Genomic DNA, 16,535 nt, shown 5'->3' with positions numbered 1-16,535 from the left:
CAGGATCGGACATTGTTTCGTTCTGCTGTGCATGGGGTCGCTATGAGTCGGTTCTGACTCGATGGCACCTGACAACAACAACAACAAGGACATTATGAACACAAGATAACTTTATGTTGTAGGACTTTACTTTGACTCAGCATCTTTTTGTATGAAGAGACATCAAAAATTTCCTAATCTTTTTCCCACAGGCTTTTTGAAACCCCCTCATATCTTCTGTCCTTGGGTAGATGGTTCTGTGAATACCAAGGAAATTAAAATGGTTGATGGTGGATTAACTCATAGTGGCCCTGTATAGGGTTACCATGACTATAAATCTTTACAAGAGCAGAAAACCTCATATTTCTCTTGTGGAATGAGTGATGGACTCGAACTGCTGATCTTGTGATTATCATCTCGATGTATAATCCATCACTTTAAGTTATTTATTAATGTTGTTCACATCTGTATTCTTACTGATTTTCTCTCTATTTGCCTATCAATTACTGAAAGACGTGAATATCAACTTCCGATTGTAGTTGTAAATTTTTATGTTTCTCGTTTTGTTGGTATTTGTTGGATGTATATTGAAGCTCTGTTATTAATTGCATACATTTTTAGATTTGTTATGTTTTCTTGATAAATTGATCTCTGTATCGTTAGGAAATAAGCTTTTTTATACCTGGAAATAGTCTTTCTCTAAAATTGATTTTGTCCATATATAGCCTCACCAGCTGTCATCTAAATGCTGCTGACATGATACATAATTTTCTATCCTTTAACTCTTAACCTGTTTGTATATTGTAGTTAAAGTGTGATTTTAGTAGGCTGCATGTAGGTTGATCTTATTTTTTTTAATCATATATCATTGACTTTTAATTAGAATAGTGAGACAGTTTATACTAAGGTAATTATTAATATTAGGTTTAAATGTCTTACTCTTTTTTGTTTTTTCATTTGTCCTATTTATTTCCCCCGCCCCTCTTTTTTGCTTTAATTTGGATTAATCCTATTTATACATGTAAGTGCTGTCAAGTGGTGCCGGCTGATGGGTTTGAACTGCTGATCTTGTGGTTCGCAGTCCAGTGCTGATCCTACAGCACCAGACATATATGTGTGTGGTGTTGTTGTGAAGTGCTGTTGAGTCGGTTCTGACTCATAGCGACCCTGTATAGGATTTCCAAGGAGCAGCTTGTGAGCTTGAACCACCGACCTTGCAGTTCAAACAGCTTTGCTATCTGGCACATTAACGCACAGCGCCACATCAGGACTCCATGTATAAGTATATATGTATATATACTTATGTATACATACACACATACACATACACACACATGCACGTATGTAACAAGTAAGGAGTCCTGGTGCGGTGCTGTGCATTAATGTGCTAAACTGCAAAGTTGGTTTGAACAGCTAGGTTGGTGGTTCAAGGTCACCCATCTTTATGAGATATGTACATCTCCTTAATTTGCTTTTTACCTGTTCTGTTTTATTTTATTGATTGTTTTAGGGCTTATATTGTATATCCTTCCTTAACTTAGGATAGCCTACCAGTAAGTGATACCATTTCACATGTATTTTAAGATTGTTACAGTCATCACCTCTTTTTCTGTGAACTTGTACTGTTCATGTCATACTTACTACTTTTAAAGATGGCATCAATCCGCATTACATCGATTTTTGGTTTAAATGAATTAATTTTTAAAGAAACTATAAAGTCATTAAGAACATTTTTAAAATACATCTCCCTGTATAGTTATTTGCAATATTATTTCTTTGTGTAGATGCATTTTTTCATCTGTCATTTTCTTCTTCTGAAGGGCTTTCTTTAGCATTACTGTTGTCCAGGTTTGCTGCTGGCAAACTCTTTCAGCTTTTGCATGTCTGAAAAGTCTATTTTACCTCTGTATTTAAAAGTATTTTTGCTGGGTATAGGCTTGTAGGTTTGCATTTGTTTCCTATTAGTACTCTAATACTGTTGTTCCAGTCTCTTGCAGTTTTGTTTTTTTCCTCTGACAAGAAATCTGCCGACAGTCTTATCTTTGTTTCTCTGTATATAATGTAGTTTTTCCTATGACTGTTTAAGATTTTCTCCTTTCAGTGGTTTTGGAGCAGTTCAAATTAGGATGTGCCTTCCTGTAGTTTTCTCTATATCCCATTTGCTTTGGGGGTACATTGAACTTGAATCTTGAATCTCTACGCCACTGTAATGGTTCTTTCCCTTACCTCAGGTAGTTTCCTCACACACATGAGTATTGGATACTTCAGGGATTATTTCCAGGGATTGAGATTTTGGGAGTTTTGTTTCTGCCTGCAAGTTCTAATCATCTTTGTGTCTCTGGATTCTTAGCTTCTAGTCTTCATTTTAATTGCCAGAGCCCACTGGACTCAGCCTGAGTTCCCGCTCTGTGTGTATTGGACTGGAAACTGATTTTCACAATTGTGGGACTTACATCATTTGTTTCCCATCTTTCAGTAGTCATTGCAGCCCCCCCTCCCCTTTTTTGGTTGTTTCAAGCAGAAAAGTAAATCTTGTCTGTGCTTCTCTAGAGGTGGAAGTGCTACAATCTTAAGTGAATAAATATTTCTTCATCAGTTGCGTTATATTTGTCAATAACTGATAGCTTAATCAGAAAAGTTCTTTATTATGCATTCAGACTGATTATTGCTGATTTTTCATTCACTGAGATCTCACCAGAGTACTTTTGGAGTTAATTACCCACAAAGGTGAAATCAAACCTAGAAATGACAATCTTAGAAGGCATTTGGCATAAGTAATTTAAAGGAATACCCTTCTTTTGAAATAAACAGACCTGATTTTACTGTCTCTTGTCATGCAGAGGTGAGTACCATCTGTCAAAATTAGTAGATCTAGAAGAGAGGGGAGGGGAAATTCTATGTTAATGTTCATGTTCCTTGCCTTTATTATCTATGTATAAGAGCCTTGACTTTTTTAAAATTAAGATTTTGCTGCGTATACATTTATACTATGATACTAGAATGTGCTTTTTTTTTAAAATGGTCTTCTTTATTAATTGTCCAATTTTTACATGCATATAAAGAAATTGAAAATATCATGAGGACAGGCGCATCTTAGTCCTCAAACTGACATCTTTCTCTTGAACACTTAAAAGAGGTCTTTTGTAGTGGAGTTGCCTAATGTTATGTGTCATTTCTTGACTGATGCTTCCATGAGTGTTGATTGTGAATCCAAGCAAAGTGAAATCTTTGACGACTTCAATCTTTTCTCTATTTATCATGATGTTATTTATTGGTCCAGTTGTATTTTTGCTTTTTTACATTGAAGTGCAATCCATACTGAAGTCTTTGATCTTAGTCTTTTAGTAGTACAAGTCCTCTTCCCTTTCAGCAACAAGGTTGTGTCATCTTTTGTTAATGAGTACTTCCTTCAATCTTGATGAAAGGATACAATTCTGGTATACTCTTTTTTCTGTCTTTAAATCATTCAGTATCCTCATGTTCTGTTCAAATGACTGCCTCTTGATCTGTGTACAGGTTCCTCATGAACACAATTAAGTATTCTGGAATACACATTCTTACTAATGTTATTCCCTAGTTTTTTATGATCCACATAGCTGAATGTCTTTACATAGTCAATCAAGCCACAAGTAAACATCTTTCTGATAGTCTCTGCTTTTAGCCAATATCCATCTGATGTCAGCAATGATATCTACCCCTCATTCTAGGTCCTAATCTGAATCTGGCTTCAATTTCTAGTCACTCTCGTTAATGTGTTGCTACAACCGTTTTTGAGTTATCTTCAGCACAATTTTACTTACATGTAATATTAATGATGTTGTTTGATAATTTCTGCATGTCATTGGGTCACCTTCCTTTGGAATGGGCATAAATATAGATCTCTTCCAATTAGTTGGCCAGATAGATGTCTTCCAAATTTCTTGGCATAGACCAGTGATCACATCTGGTACTACATACTTTGTTAAAATGTTTCCGTTTGCATTCTGTCAGTTCCTGGAGCTTTAATTTTTGCATAGTTTTTCACTTTAAATGGGATTTTATGACTATAGTCTTGGATATTTGTGACCACTAGCTATGGCAACCTTTTGTGGCAGCTATATATTGTGTGTTGTTGTTATAAAGTGCCATCGAGTTGGTTCTGACTCATAGCAACCCTGTATAGGGTTTCCGAGGAGTAGCTAGTGAGCTTGAACTGCATGTTCAAACTGACTTTGCAGTCCAGTGCATTAATCTGCAGTTTAGTTTCTACTACCTTTTTCTGTCTTTCTTGAACCTCACCATTAGAAAATAACTTGTTCTTTTTGTCACAGGCTCCTCCAGGTGTGACCTTCAGCAGTTTACCTATAGGCATTTGCAGAACAAGAGAGGATTATGCACAAAGATACTATAGCTCAGTTAGCAATAAACTAGTGATATTACTTTAAAAATTAACTCACAGAACACTAGAAAGCAAAGATAAAATTTATACTTTCAAAAGAAAAATATTTAAGTATGGGTAATATATGATTGGAAATCCACAATAATAATGAGACAGTTTTGAAACTGAACCAGTCATTTAGTAATTGAAAAATTTCTTAAAAATAGCTGTTGAAGTTGCCTCATGTACATTGATTCTGAATTCAAATAGTTGGGAAATATTGGTGACAGTAACTAATTATTGTTTGTAATTTGATACCTACCATTTCAGATTTTTGAAATAGCTCCAGAAAGTTAATTCCATGGGAATTTGGAATTCTGTTCTGCATTACTACTCTTTTGATCAGTATTCTTTTATATAATCTTTGATCAGAATGTTCAGTAATGCTAGCTAGGCACCATCCAGTTCTTCTGGTCTGTGACACAGGAGGTAGGTAGTTGTTCATGGAGGCAATTAGTGACACATCTATTTCTATCTTCTATTCCTGACTGTCCTTCCTCTGTTGCTCCAGGTGAATAGAAACCAATTGATATATACATTGGATGGCTGCTTGCAAGCTTTTTAAACCCTAAGCACTTTTAAAGAACTTGGAGGTAGAAGAGAAGTGTTACTAATTGACACATTATTAGGCCAGTTCCCTGGAATGTCTCATAAAACCATGACCCTAAACTTACAAACCAAAGAGCCAAATCACAGGAATTGATTGGATGTACATAGCAATTTCAGCAGCTGTTATTTATTTTCTTTGTGTATATGTTGTTATTGTAATATATAACACAACTTTTGCCAATTTAACTTTTTATGGGTGTAAAACTTATTAACAGCACTTAACAATAAGTGGCTGTGCAAACCTACCCTTAAATGTGATTTTTTCATAACTGTAAATCAAAACTCTGCAGTACTCTTCTTTTGCCCATGCTAACCAATAATACATTTTGATCTCTAAACCTCTGTCTGTTCCTATCTTTTTGTATGTGTGAGGTTATACAATACTTGTCCTATGATAGACTTATTTCACTCAGTGTGTCAGCGTATCAGGACTTTGTTTCTCATTATGTGTGAGTAGTATCCATTGTATGGAAAAACCACATTTTGTTGATCCATTCATCAGTTGATGGACTTGTAAGTTGTTTCCACCTTTGTCCTGTTGTGAATTTTGCTACCATGAACACTGATATACAAGTCTTTGCTTTCTAGTCTTTGAAATTGTTTGCATATATGGTGGTGGTGGTGATTGTGTGCTGTTAGTCTGTGTAGGGTTTCTGAGGCTGTAATTCTTTACAGAGCAGAAAACCTTATCATTTGTTCATGGAGTGATGCATGGATTTGAACTGCTAAACCTGTGGTTATCAGACCACTACTAGGGCTTCTATAGATTATGATTATTGTTAAGTGCTGTTGAGTTGATTCCGACTCATAGTGACCCTGTCTAGGGTTTCCAAGGAGTGACTGGTGGGTTTAAACTGTTGACCTTGCAGTAAGCAGGCCAGTGCTTATTCTACAGTGAGTGCTCCATAGATAAGGATGTTGGGTAGACACATTTTTAGAGTTCATATTAGTAATTTATATATGTAAACATTATTTGAAACTACATTAGTCAATAGTAAGATGTTGAAAATGCAAATAACCTTATAAAAGCTAGCTTTGTTTTATGGGGATATAAAAAAGAAATTCATGTTTTATATTGACTGTAGTTATTATTTTAGTCTTGCATGGAAAAATATTTAAAACATTTTGAATGCATGAAGCTGTGCTTTAGGAAGTTATTTTGGTACTAGTCTCAAATGACTTACTGCTATTTTTTCCCACACTGATGAAACTAGGTCACTGGCTTTTGGCACATTTCCATGATATGAAATTTATTTGATGTTTAAATGTGCTGTCTAGAAATAGTGATGCAATGTCAGCAAGGCCACTTTTCATTTCATGAACATAATCTTCAGTGCCCTGGAATTAATTTATTTATTGATCTGCTAATAATGACAGTTCACCATTGAATTTCAGAGGCAGAGGGAGCCTCTTGTAATGGTAATAGTTACCCTGTTAGCTGGTAAGTTACAGGATTTCTCTTCAATTTGAAGGTTTGGTCCTGTTGAAGGATTTGACATCTTATGAAAAGCAAGAAACTATTTATCCAGAGAGGATTATTTTTGCCCACTGGTAGTATTAGCTGTGTCAAGTAGGTAAGCATACTTATCTATTGTATTTTACAACTTGGGAGTCCTGGTAGTGTAATGGTTAAGAACTCAGCTGATAACCAAAAGTTCAGTGGTTTGAACTCACAGCTGTGGGAGAAATATGTGGCAGTCTGCTTCCCTTTGAGACCCTGTGGGGCAGTTGTACTTCATCTTATAGGGTTGCTATGAGTTGGAATCAACAGCCGTGATTATGGCCAACTATGTTTAGAAGGAGTCCTGTGTCCCTTTCAACATCCATAAATAAGTACTTGAAAAACAGGGAAAACCCATAGGACTGCTCTAAAATGCCTAATGTTTAAAATGAACTGCTTTAAAATCAGTCTTGTATAAGTTGAATGTTTTAAAAATACTATTGGGGAAAAAATGTGAACTCTTGTAGAACCACTAAATTTTCCTGTGATCATTGGGATATATATAGAGTTAGCTCGTGGAGCTGGTCTACTGTAAAACCAAACATGTTGAGTCATTTCTAACTCATGGCTACCCTGTTGAACAGAGCAAAATGGTATCCCATACAGACTGTCACATCTTTCTCCTACAGAGTGACTGGTGACTTTCACCCGCTGTCCTTTCAGTTAGCCAACCAAATGTTCAACTACTCTGCCACCAGGCCTATCTTCATCCTAATTCTGCCACTTACTCTCTCAGTGATCTTGGGAAAGTAATTTGCTTTCTGTGCTTTCATTTCTTAAGTCTTGAAGTGGGATAATAATCATGCCTATTTTATGTGGGATTGTGAGAGTTAAAGAAATGGATGCATATACAGCACTTTAAAAGGTCCTAGCACATGGAATATACTGGGTACATGTAGTAATGGTAGCAGTTGCTGAGTGCACTTTAATGCTTTATAAATTTCCTTTTTACTCTTGCTATGGCCTGCTCATCTAGTGTAGTTATTGCCCATAAAGCCTGTTCTAGCATAACTGAACAAGAAGTTTTCCAAACTGTAGAATTAAAGGGTAATGCTTGTTGATCCAGTTTTATGGATTTGGGAGCCATTTCTGTGCTTTAGTTTCATGTATTTGTGTGTTTTCTAGGTGATTTTCTTCCTAAAGATTCACTTTCATTTTCTCATTTTTCTTTACTTACATAGAGTTATAAAGTGTGAATTACGTTCTATATTTTTCAGGAAAATAGATTATGTTGAATAGCCAATCTAATATATACTTCATTCTTCTTTCATTTTCATACACTTGACTTTGCAATTAGAGAATCTTTGGTAATTGTTCATAAATTTCATAAAACTATTGGAAATTAGGTGAAGAATAATTATTACAAAATCAGAAAGGCTTTGGAATTTATATTTAAGTGTATTAAGATGAGGCTTTCTGCTCCCGTGAAGATGTAAAGCTTTGGAAACTATTACAAGGTTGCTGTGAGTTGAAACTGACTCAATGGCACTTAACATCATCAACAATAACAACATTAAGGTAATACCTTCATTTGATACTGAAATACAAAACAAATACATTTGAATAATGATGCCTTATGGTAGCCTATGCTCTCTTAGATTTCAAGTCTTATTTACTGCTGTGGTTATTGGGCCCATCCATGCACCTTCCACAGGCCCTGGTGTGGCAGTGTAGGATCAGCAGTGGACTGCAAGCCACAGGGTCAGCAGTTCAAACCAGCTGCTCCTTGGAAACCCTATGCAGTGTTGCTATGAATCAGAACTGACACTTAACAATACCTCCCACTTGCCTTTAGTTGCCATGAGAGAAGGAACTAGACTGTTTTGTTGAGTCCAGTATGAGGAGCATCTTGCCCAGTGTTGTTAAATGATTTTCCCTAAATTTTATATTTCCCAGCATTTTCAGGAAGCATGCTCAGAAATTATATTTATATCTTCTGTGGATTGTTTTTTTATGGAATAATAGCTGTGATTAGTCCACTTGTATTTTCTTTCTATTGTTTTTAAATAAACATCATTTTGATGCATTTTGAGATAAATTATTCAAATTCTAGGGAACAGGTAAAACTGTTTCCTTGCTCTGGTGTCCGTGAAAGAACTCCATGTGTTCGATCCTCAGAAAAAATAAGAGCCGACTGCATTGAGTATACCTAGCCAGTATACCTGAGAGAAGGGAAATGGGAGTAGGTTAAGATTTAGAAATTAGTTATGAAAGTTGTGAAAGAATGAAAGTCATAAAAGAACCAGGCTATTAGTAAGGGAGCTCAGGCCCTGTTGGAATATAAACCAATAAATTTTCATATTTCCATGATTGCTCTGTAATCTCTCAATTCTTATTATTTGGGTCAGTTTGTCATTTTAATTTTTTTGCTGATTTGTCACATGATTATACGTTTATGTATGTTATTTTTGATTCCTTAAAACACATTTCAGTTGTGTTGTAGAGATATAAAGAGTTGCAATATGTCGATTTGGTACCTTTTTTTTTTGTGCAACCTATGTAAGGTTTAACATTTCTAATGGCAGTTGGTATTGCAGAAATCAAAATTGCTGTTCAAATCATGAAATGTAGTAGTAGTTTTTCAATTCTATAGTATTTCAGTAGTTTTTCACTTATTTTCAATTGTTATAAACACTCAGCATTTCTTAAACTGAATGAACTAAAGAAAAGTTGAAGCCTTGACTTGCAATATTGAAGGATTCTGTGAACAAAATCCTGCAATATTGCAAGTTGAGGCTTGAAAGATTCTGTAGGCAAAATATGGAGTCCTGGTGTGGCACTGTAGGATAAGCACTGGACTGCTAACCACAAGATTGCTTGTTCAAACCTACCAACCGCTCCTCAGAAATCTGATACAGGGTCTCTCTGAGTGCAACTAACTCAGTGGTACTTGGTAATAGTAACAAAAACATGAACAAAATATTGAATGAACAGAAAGCATCAAAATAAGATGCAAAGAGTATACAGTTATTATAACAAAAAGAATTTGGTCTATGCTGAACCATTTCAAGAAGTAGCATATGATCAAGAACTGATAGCACTGAAGGAAGAAGTCCAAGCATCACTGAAGGTATTGATGAAAAGCAAGGCTCCAGGAATTGGCGGAATACAAATTGTAGTCTTTCATCAAACTCATGCAGCTCTGGAGATGCTCATTCTCCTATGCCAAGAAATTTAGAAGACAGCTTCCTGGACAACTGATTCAACAACATTCCAAAGAGAGGTAACCCAGTGGAATGCAGAAATCATTGAACACAATATCATTACTATCACATGCAAATCAAGTTTTTCTGAAGATAATTCAAAACAATTACAACAGTACATCAACAGGGAACTGCCAGAAACCCAAACCAGATTCAAAAGAAAATGTGCAACTAGGGATTTCATTGCTGATGTCAGATGAATCTCGACTGAAATCAGAGAATACCTAAACGATGCTTATTTTTGCTTTATTGATTATGCAAAGGCTTTTGACTGTGTGGATCATGACAAGTTGTGGACAACACTGTGAGGAATGGATAGTCTATAATACTTAATTGTGCTCATGAAGACTTTGTACATGATCAAGATGCAATTGTTTCAAGAATAAGGAGATACTGAATGGTTTAAAATCAAGAAAGTGTATGCCAGGATTGTATCCTTTCACTATACTTACTTAATATGTATATTGAGCAAATAATCTGATTAACTGGATTATATGAAGAAAACTGTGGCATCGTGATTGGAGGAGGACTCAGTAACAACTTTCAGTAGGCAGCTAATACAACCTTACTTGCTGAAAGTGAAGAGTACTTAAAGTATTTACTGATGAAGATCAAAGACTACATCCTTCAATGTGGATTGCACCTCAATGATAAAACAATAGTTCTCACCATTAGACCACTAAATAACATAAATGGATAAAAGATTGAAGTTGTCGAAGACTTCATTATGCCTGGATCAATCATCAACACCCATGGAAGCCTCAGTCAAGAAATCAAACGACTTATTCCATTAGTAAAATATGCTGCACAAGATCTCTTTAAAGTGTTCAAGAGCAGTGATACCAGTTTGAAGATTATGGTGTGCCTGACCGAAGCCATAGTATTTTTCAGTTGCTTTATATGCATGTGAAAGATTATGAATAAGGCAGACCATACATACAAGAATCGATACATTGAATTATGGTGCTGAAGGAGAATATTAAAAGTACTGTCAGAACAACAGATAGATCTGTGTTAAAAGAACTACAGCCAGAAGCCAGGATGGCCAGACTTCGTTTCTCATACTTTGGACATAACAGGAGGGACCAGTCCCTGGAGTAGGATATATTGCTTGGTAAAGTGAAGAGTCAGCAAAAAGGAGACCCCCCCAATGAGGTGGGTTGACACAATGGCTATAGCAATGGGCTCAAAGGTAACAACAGTTGTGAGGACAGCGCCAGACCAGGCAGTGTCGTTTTGCTGTGCATAACATCTCTATGAGTCAGAATTAACTCAGTAGTACCTAATACATCAGTAACCATGCAAAACTATTTTTCCCTCAAATCTTGCCAGCATCTGAACTCTCCTTTCCAAGTCTGTGGGTCCCCTGCTGTATTGGTTGGTTGGGTGGGTGCATATGCCCGGATGCAAATGTCACTCAGAGATAGGGAAGATCAAAGTGCTTTCACGTCTGTATATTGTCTGTCAGTCTTACCGTCCATAGCAGAGGCAGACCTCTCTGATCTGGACTGGGACCACAGCTTATGGTGACAGAGGCAGATCTACCTGATCTGGGCTGAGATTGTAGTTCGTGGTGACAGAGGCAGACCTCTCTGGTTTGGACTGGGATTACCATTCACAGTGGCCCTTGGTTCTTATCTTTTTTCAGCCTAATTACTTAGTATGCCTAATAATTCTTGGAACCACCTTAAAGCCTTATAGGAAAGTATATTTTGAGTAAATTAGCCAGTTGAACTCTGTTGCCAATATTAAGAAGTCTGACAAATACAACTAACCATTATTCTATCTACCTAAATCCAAACTGTTGTTAACTCATAGTGACCCTGTATAGCATTTCTGGGGCTGTATATCATTGTGGGAGCAGAAAGTCTCATCTTTCTTTCACAGAGCAACTTGTGGACTCAAACCGTGGACTTTGTGGTTCACAGTTCAGTGCTTATCCTGTAGAGCCATCATGCTCAAATCCAAATTAATGAAGTATAATTGATCTTAGTATTATGCAAGTATTTCATACTCAAGAATTTTGCTCCTCATTTTCTTTAGAATATATTCTAAATTAGCTGTTTAATTTCTGATATTCCAGTATTCTTTAATTTTCCAGTAAAGTAAACTTTATAAATTGGTGAGATTTATTCATCTTTTCATCAAGTGTTTTTCGTAACTATTATGTAACTAATGGGACTAGTTGTAAATGAAATAGAAATGGAAACCCTGCCCTTATAGAACTTTCATTCTTGGTGAGAGATAGATAAAAATATGTAAAGTTTGCTGTGCGTCATTGTTACTTGCTGTTGGGTTGCCTAAGACTCATGCTGACCTGATGTATAACAAAGTGAGACACTGCCCTGTCCCTGTCCTGTCTTCATAATCAGGGTGTGTTAGAGTCCATTGTTTCTGCCTTGCTGTCATTTCATCTCACTAAAGACTTCTCTCCACTTTGTTGGTCCTCTACCAAACATAGTGACTTGCTTTAGTGATAAGTTCCTCTTGATGATGCATGCAAAGAAAGGATGTGGAAACTTTAGACAGCATTCTGTGATCATAGAAAGACTGATTTTTTGAAAGTAGATTGCCAAGCCTTTCATCCTAATCTTTCTTAGTCTGGAGATCTACTGAAACCTGTCCCTAGTAGATGACCCTGCTGGTGTTTGAAACACTTGTGGTACTGGTTCCAGCATCATAAAAACATGTACACCTCTGTAGTAAAACAAACTGACTTAAGGGTTGCTGGTGTGGTATGTTGTTGTTGTTGTAATGTGCCATGGAGTCAGTTCCGACTCATAGCGACCCTGTACAGGGTTTCTGAGGCTGTAAATCTTTACGGAAACAGCTGGTAGTTTTGAACTGCTGACCGTGAGATTGGCAGCCTGATTCGTAACCACTATGCTACCAGAGTTCCTTGGTGTGGTATGTTAGGTGGAGATTAAAAAAAGAACAAACAACTATACCAGAAAGGGGACAAGTAGTGCCTTAGAATCCAGGGCTAGGGGTGACCTGGGAGGATATAACAAGATGAGCTCAGGTTCTCTCCTGACAGAGTAGGGAGTTCTGGGATACCCTCTGCATTTCTGCTTGGAGGCCTAGGAAGGTCCAAGGCTTATGCAGTACACTCTGAGCTTCCAGACTCCCTTTGAATTCTGACATGTGCCAATTGACCCAATGCCGCTGTGGTTGCTGTTGTTAAGTGCCCTTGAGTTGGTTCTGACTCATAGCAACCTGTAGAGGGTTTCTGAGAAGCACCTGGTGGGTTTAAACTGCCGACCATGTGGTTCTCAGTCCAGTACTTACTCTACAGTGCTGGGAGCCCTGTGCCACTACAGGGCCCCATTTTAAGAAAGCAGCAAGCAGAAGTTAGCACATTTTAAATTTAAGTGCAGGTTATGTGTAGTGCTGTGGGTGGGTTAATAGGTAGACTGCAAAGTCAGTTTGAACCACAAAGTTGGCAGTTCAACTTCACCAGCCACTCCTTGGAACCCTATACAGGGTCGCTATGCATTGGAATCTACTCCACGGCACTTAACAGCAACAAATTTACTTCAGTTAGTGTTGATGTACTGAGATTCAATAAGCAATTGTTGTAGAAAGTAGTTTAAAAAGCAATTAAGAAATGAGAATTAACATTTAAATGCTATAAAAATTTAAACACATGGTCTTTTAAATCTAGACCATATGCTTGTTATCCTAATGTCATTTTAGCTGTCATACCATACACCAAAGAATGCGTAGGAGCACAAGATTTTAGAGTAACAGTCTCCAGGGGTTCTAGGGTTGTGTGTTTCTTTCTTTATTTAATATCCAATGTGACACCTGATACTCATAAGCTAATGCAAGATATGAACCTAGTCTGGGAATTATAGATAATTAAAAGCCTTAGTATATAATTGTGAAAGTACTGTTGTCGTTAAGTGCTGGTCCGACTCATTATGACCCAGTATAAGACTTCCGAGGAGCAGCTGGTGAGTTTAAACTGCTGGCCTGGAGATTCAAACCAAGCTTGGGGTCCAGTACTTATTCTATAGTGTCACACCAGGACTCCTGATGGTGAGCTTGAACCACCAACCTCGCAGTTCAAACTGACTGTACAGTGTAGCGCATTAACCTGCAGCGCTACACCAGGCCTCCTAATTAAAGGTTGTTGTTGTTGTTGTTAAGTGCCGTCAAGTCTATTCCAACCCATAGTGACCCTGTATAGGGTTTCCAAGGAGCAGCTGGTGAGCTTGAACCGCCGACCTTGCAGTTCAAACGGCTTTGCCGTCTGATGCATTAACCCACAGCGCCACACCAGGACTCCTAATTGAGGTAGGAACCTCAAATTACATTTTATAGAAATAATATTTAATTTTCATAAAATGTGTAGGTTTTTTAAAAAGCATTGACACAGACGTAATATTCTTTATATCAAAATAAAGAATACCAGTTTTTTTTTATTTATTTGGATTGTGTACAAGTATATTTGCCTGGATAAACAGTTATAGAAATTTGACTTATGCTGTATACAAGATGGCTTAAAAAAAATTAGTGAAAAATTATAATTAAAAGATGCAGCATTTTTCCATGAAATTTTTGAAACCCCTCACGTTACTGGACAATGTGAATCAGAGTTTGTTAAATATTGGTTCTGTATTCATACTGATCAGGAGCTCTGGTAGCGTAGTGGTTACGAATCGGGCTGCTAACCTTACGGTCAGCAGTTTAAAATTACCAGCTGTTCCACGGGAGAAAGATGAGGCTTTCTGCTCCCATAAAGATTTACAGCCTTAGAAACCCTGTACAGGGTTGCTATGAGTCGGAACTGACTCCAGGGCACATAACCACCACTACTACAACCATTTATACTGATCACAATTTGAAACAAAGCAAAGATTGTACATAGAGCCCTAACAGAAGATGTTTATTTTTATGAGGAGCATATATTTTGTGTCCTACAAGGGCCACAAAAGAGCTTTGGTGGTGCTGTAGGTTAGGCATTGGGCTGGTAACTGCAAGTTTAGTGAGTTCAAACCCATCAGCATCTCTATGGGAGAAAGATGAAATTCTCCTATAAAAATTTACGATCTCAGAAATCCTATATAAAGTTGCTGTGAGTCGGAATCAATTAGATGGTGGTGGCCACCCTTTTTGTTTAACAGGAGCCACAATAGTGTGGATATGGTTTAAGTTCACTTAATTACTTATACTGGGGAATATTACAGTATTGCTAGGCGACTGTTGGGGAGCACAGTAGCTCCATATGATAAGTCCTGGACTGAGAACCACAAGGTTCGTGGTTCAAGCTTGCCAGCTGCTCCAAGGGAGAGAGAGATGAGGCTTTCTGCTTCTACAAAGATCACTAAAGCATTGCTATGAGTCAGAACCAATTCAACAGCACTGAACAACAACAAACTGTTGAGGAAGGATCTCTAGGTGGCACAAATGATTAAGCACCCAAATACCAACTGAAAAGGTGAAACCCAGAGAAGGGTACCTTGAAACTACAAAGACAGGCCTTGAAAATCTTATGGAGCTGTCTACTCCCCACACTTTGGGTCACCATAAGTCACAGCCAACTCAAGAGCAGCTAACAGTAACAACCACCAAATATTGAAGAGACATTTGTTACTTTTTTGTCTATCCAGCAACAGTCCTTCTTCCTTGAAGCATCACAGTTTTCATGAGAACACTCATCTACCATTGGGTGTATATGGTCTTTACCAGAGGGCATATCCCTGAGGCATATCTCTAGATCTATTCCGACTAGATCCCTTTCCTGCCCTGAAACTTTGAGCTCTTCCTAACACTATTCATAGGACTTCCCATTGGAAGCTAGATCTTAGCAGCAGCTGCTGCCTGGGTCTTTCTTATAGGAGATACTCTGATCTCAGCTGATCTTACAGCATAACCATTTCCATGAAATGGACATTGCTAGTTCTTCTCAGATTGCTGCCTGTCATTTTTCAGAACCTCCTTTTATTCTAGGCTTATAGTGCAAATAAAGAGTTCTGAACTGCAACAGACATTTCTCTAACATACAAAACAGACAATTTGGAGAACATGCATGCAAGAGGCGCTACTAAAGCAGATGGTTACTAGAACAGTTGATCAGTTTACTGGTGAGGTCACTGGGACTCCAGATGTTTCCAGACCCTGGCACTCAACTCAAACTCTTGTCTTAGGCTTTGTACTTTACTTTTCCAGTTTCACTAATGACACACACGTGATTCAAATCCCTGAAGTATTGATGATAGTCAAAGACATATCCTACAACAAACTTGTCCGGAATTTCAAAGCCAGCAAAGTCTGGTCTGTAGCCAACACTTCGAGAAGTCTGTTTCAATAGCAGGCTTGCAACCTTGACCATCTTTGGATTATACTGCCTGAACAAGGAAAGCAGGGTCTGTATTGCTTTGCCAGTGTCAATTATATCTTCAACATTGTTTCCAGTCAAAGTTGAGAGATCATCTCTACCGATTACTTTGATGTCCCCAGTTGCCTGGTCATTGCATTAGCTCTTCAGTCTGATGAAATCTACAGTCATAGGAATGGATCTGTCATTATTTCTGTTCAGTGCCTTGATATAATCCAGCAGGTCAACAAAGAATTTACAGCCCTCCTTGAACACACAGAGGGAGACAGTGTGATGGCCGCCCATCTCTTTCATCACATCTCAAGCAAGCCGCTCTGTCCCGTCCATAATTATTAGTCCATGAGGAGTGAACACCTTCTGCAAATCGTTTGTGTAGTGATTATTAGGTATACAAAACAAATCTAGATCATAGCTGTGCTCATCTTCACTAATCATGGGGGCTGCGGGTCGCCATAACAGAGCCATCCAATGCGAGCTGAGGGC

General features: G+C 37.6%; 1 protein-coding gene and 1 pseudogene across 1 annotated transcript in view; one reads left to right on the top strand and one right to left on the bottom strand.

Moving 5' to 3' along the window:
• AUH (AU RNA binding protein/enoyl-CoA hydratase) overlaps nt 1–16,535 on the top strand; it is a 279,519-nt gene that overhangs the window by 161,940 nt on the left and 101,044 nt on the right. The window lies entirely within an intron of this gene.
• On the bottom strand, nt 15,858–16,517 carry LOC102834410 (annotated as a pseudogene).

The sequence above is a fragment of the Chrysochloris asiatica genome, unplaced genomic scaffold, assembly GCF_000296735.1.
Source record: "Chrysochloris asiatica unplaced genomic scaffold, ChrAsi1.0 scaffold00343, whole genome shotgun sequence".
In the NCBI taxonomy this organism is placed as follows: Eukaryota; Metazoa; Chordata; class Mammalia; order Afrosoricida; family Chrysochloridae; genus Chrysochloris; species Chrysochloris asiatica.
Note: the sequence above shows the minus strand (reverse complement) of the source record. Positions and strands in the feature narration are given on the sequence as shown.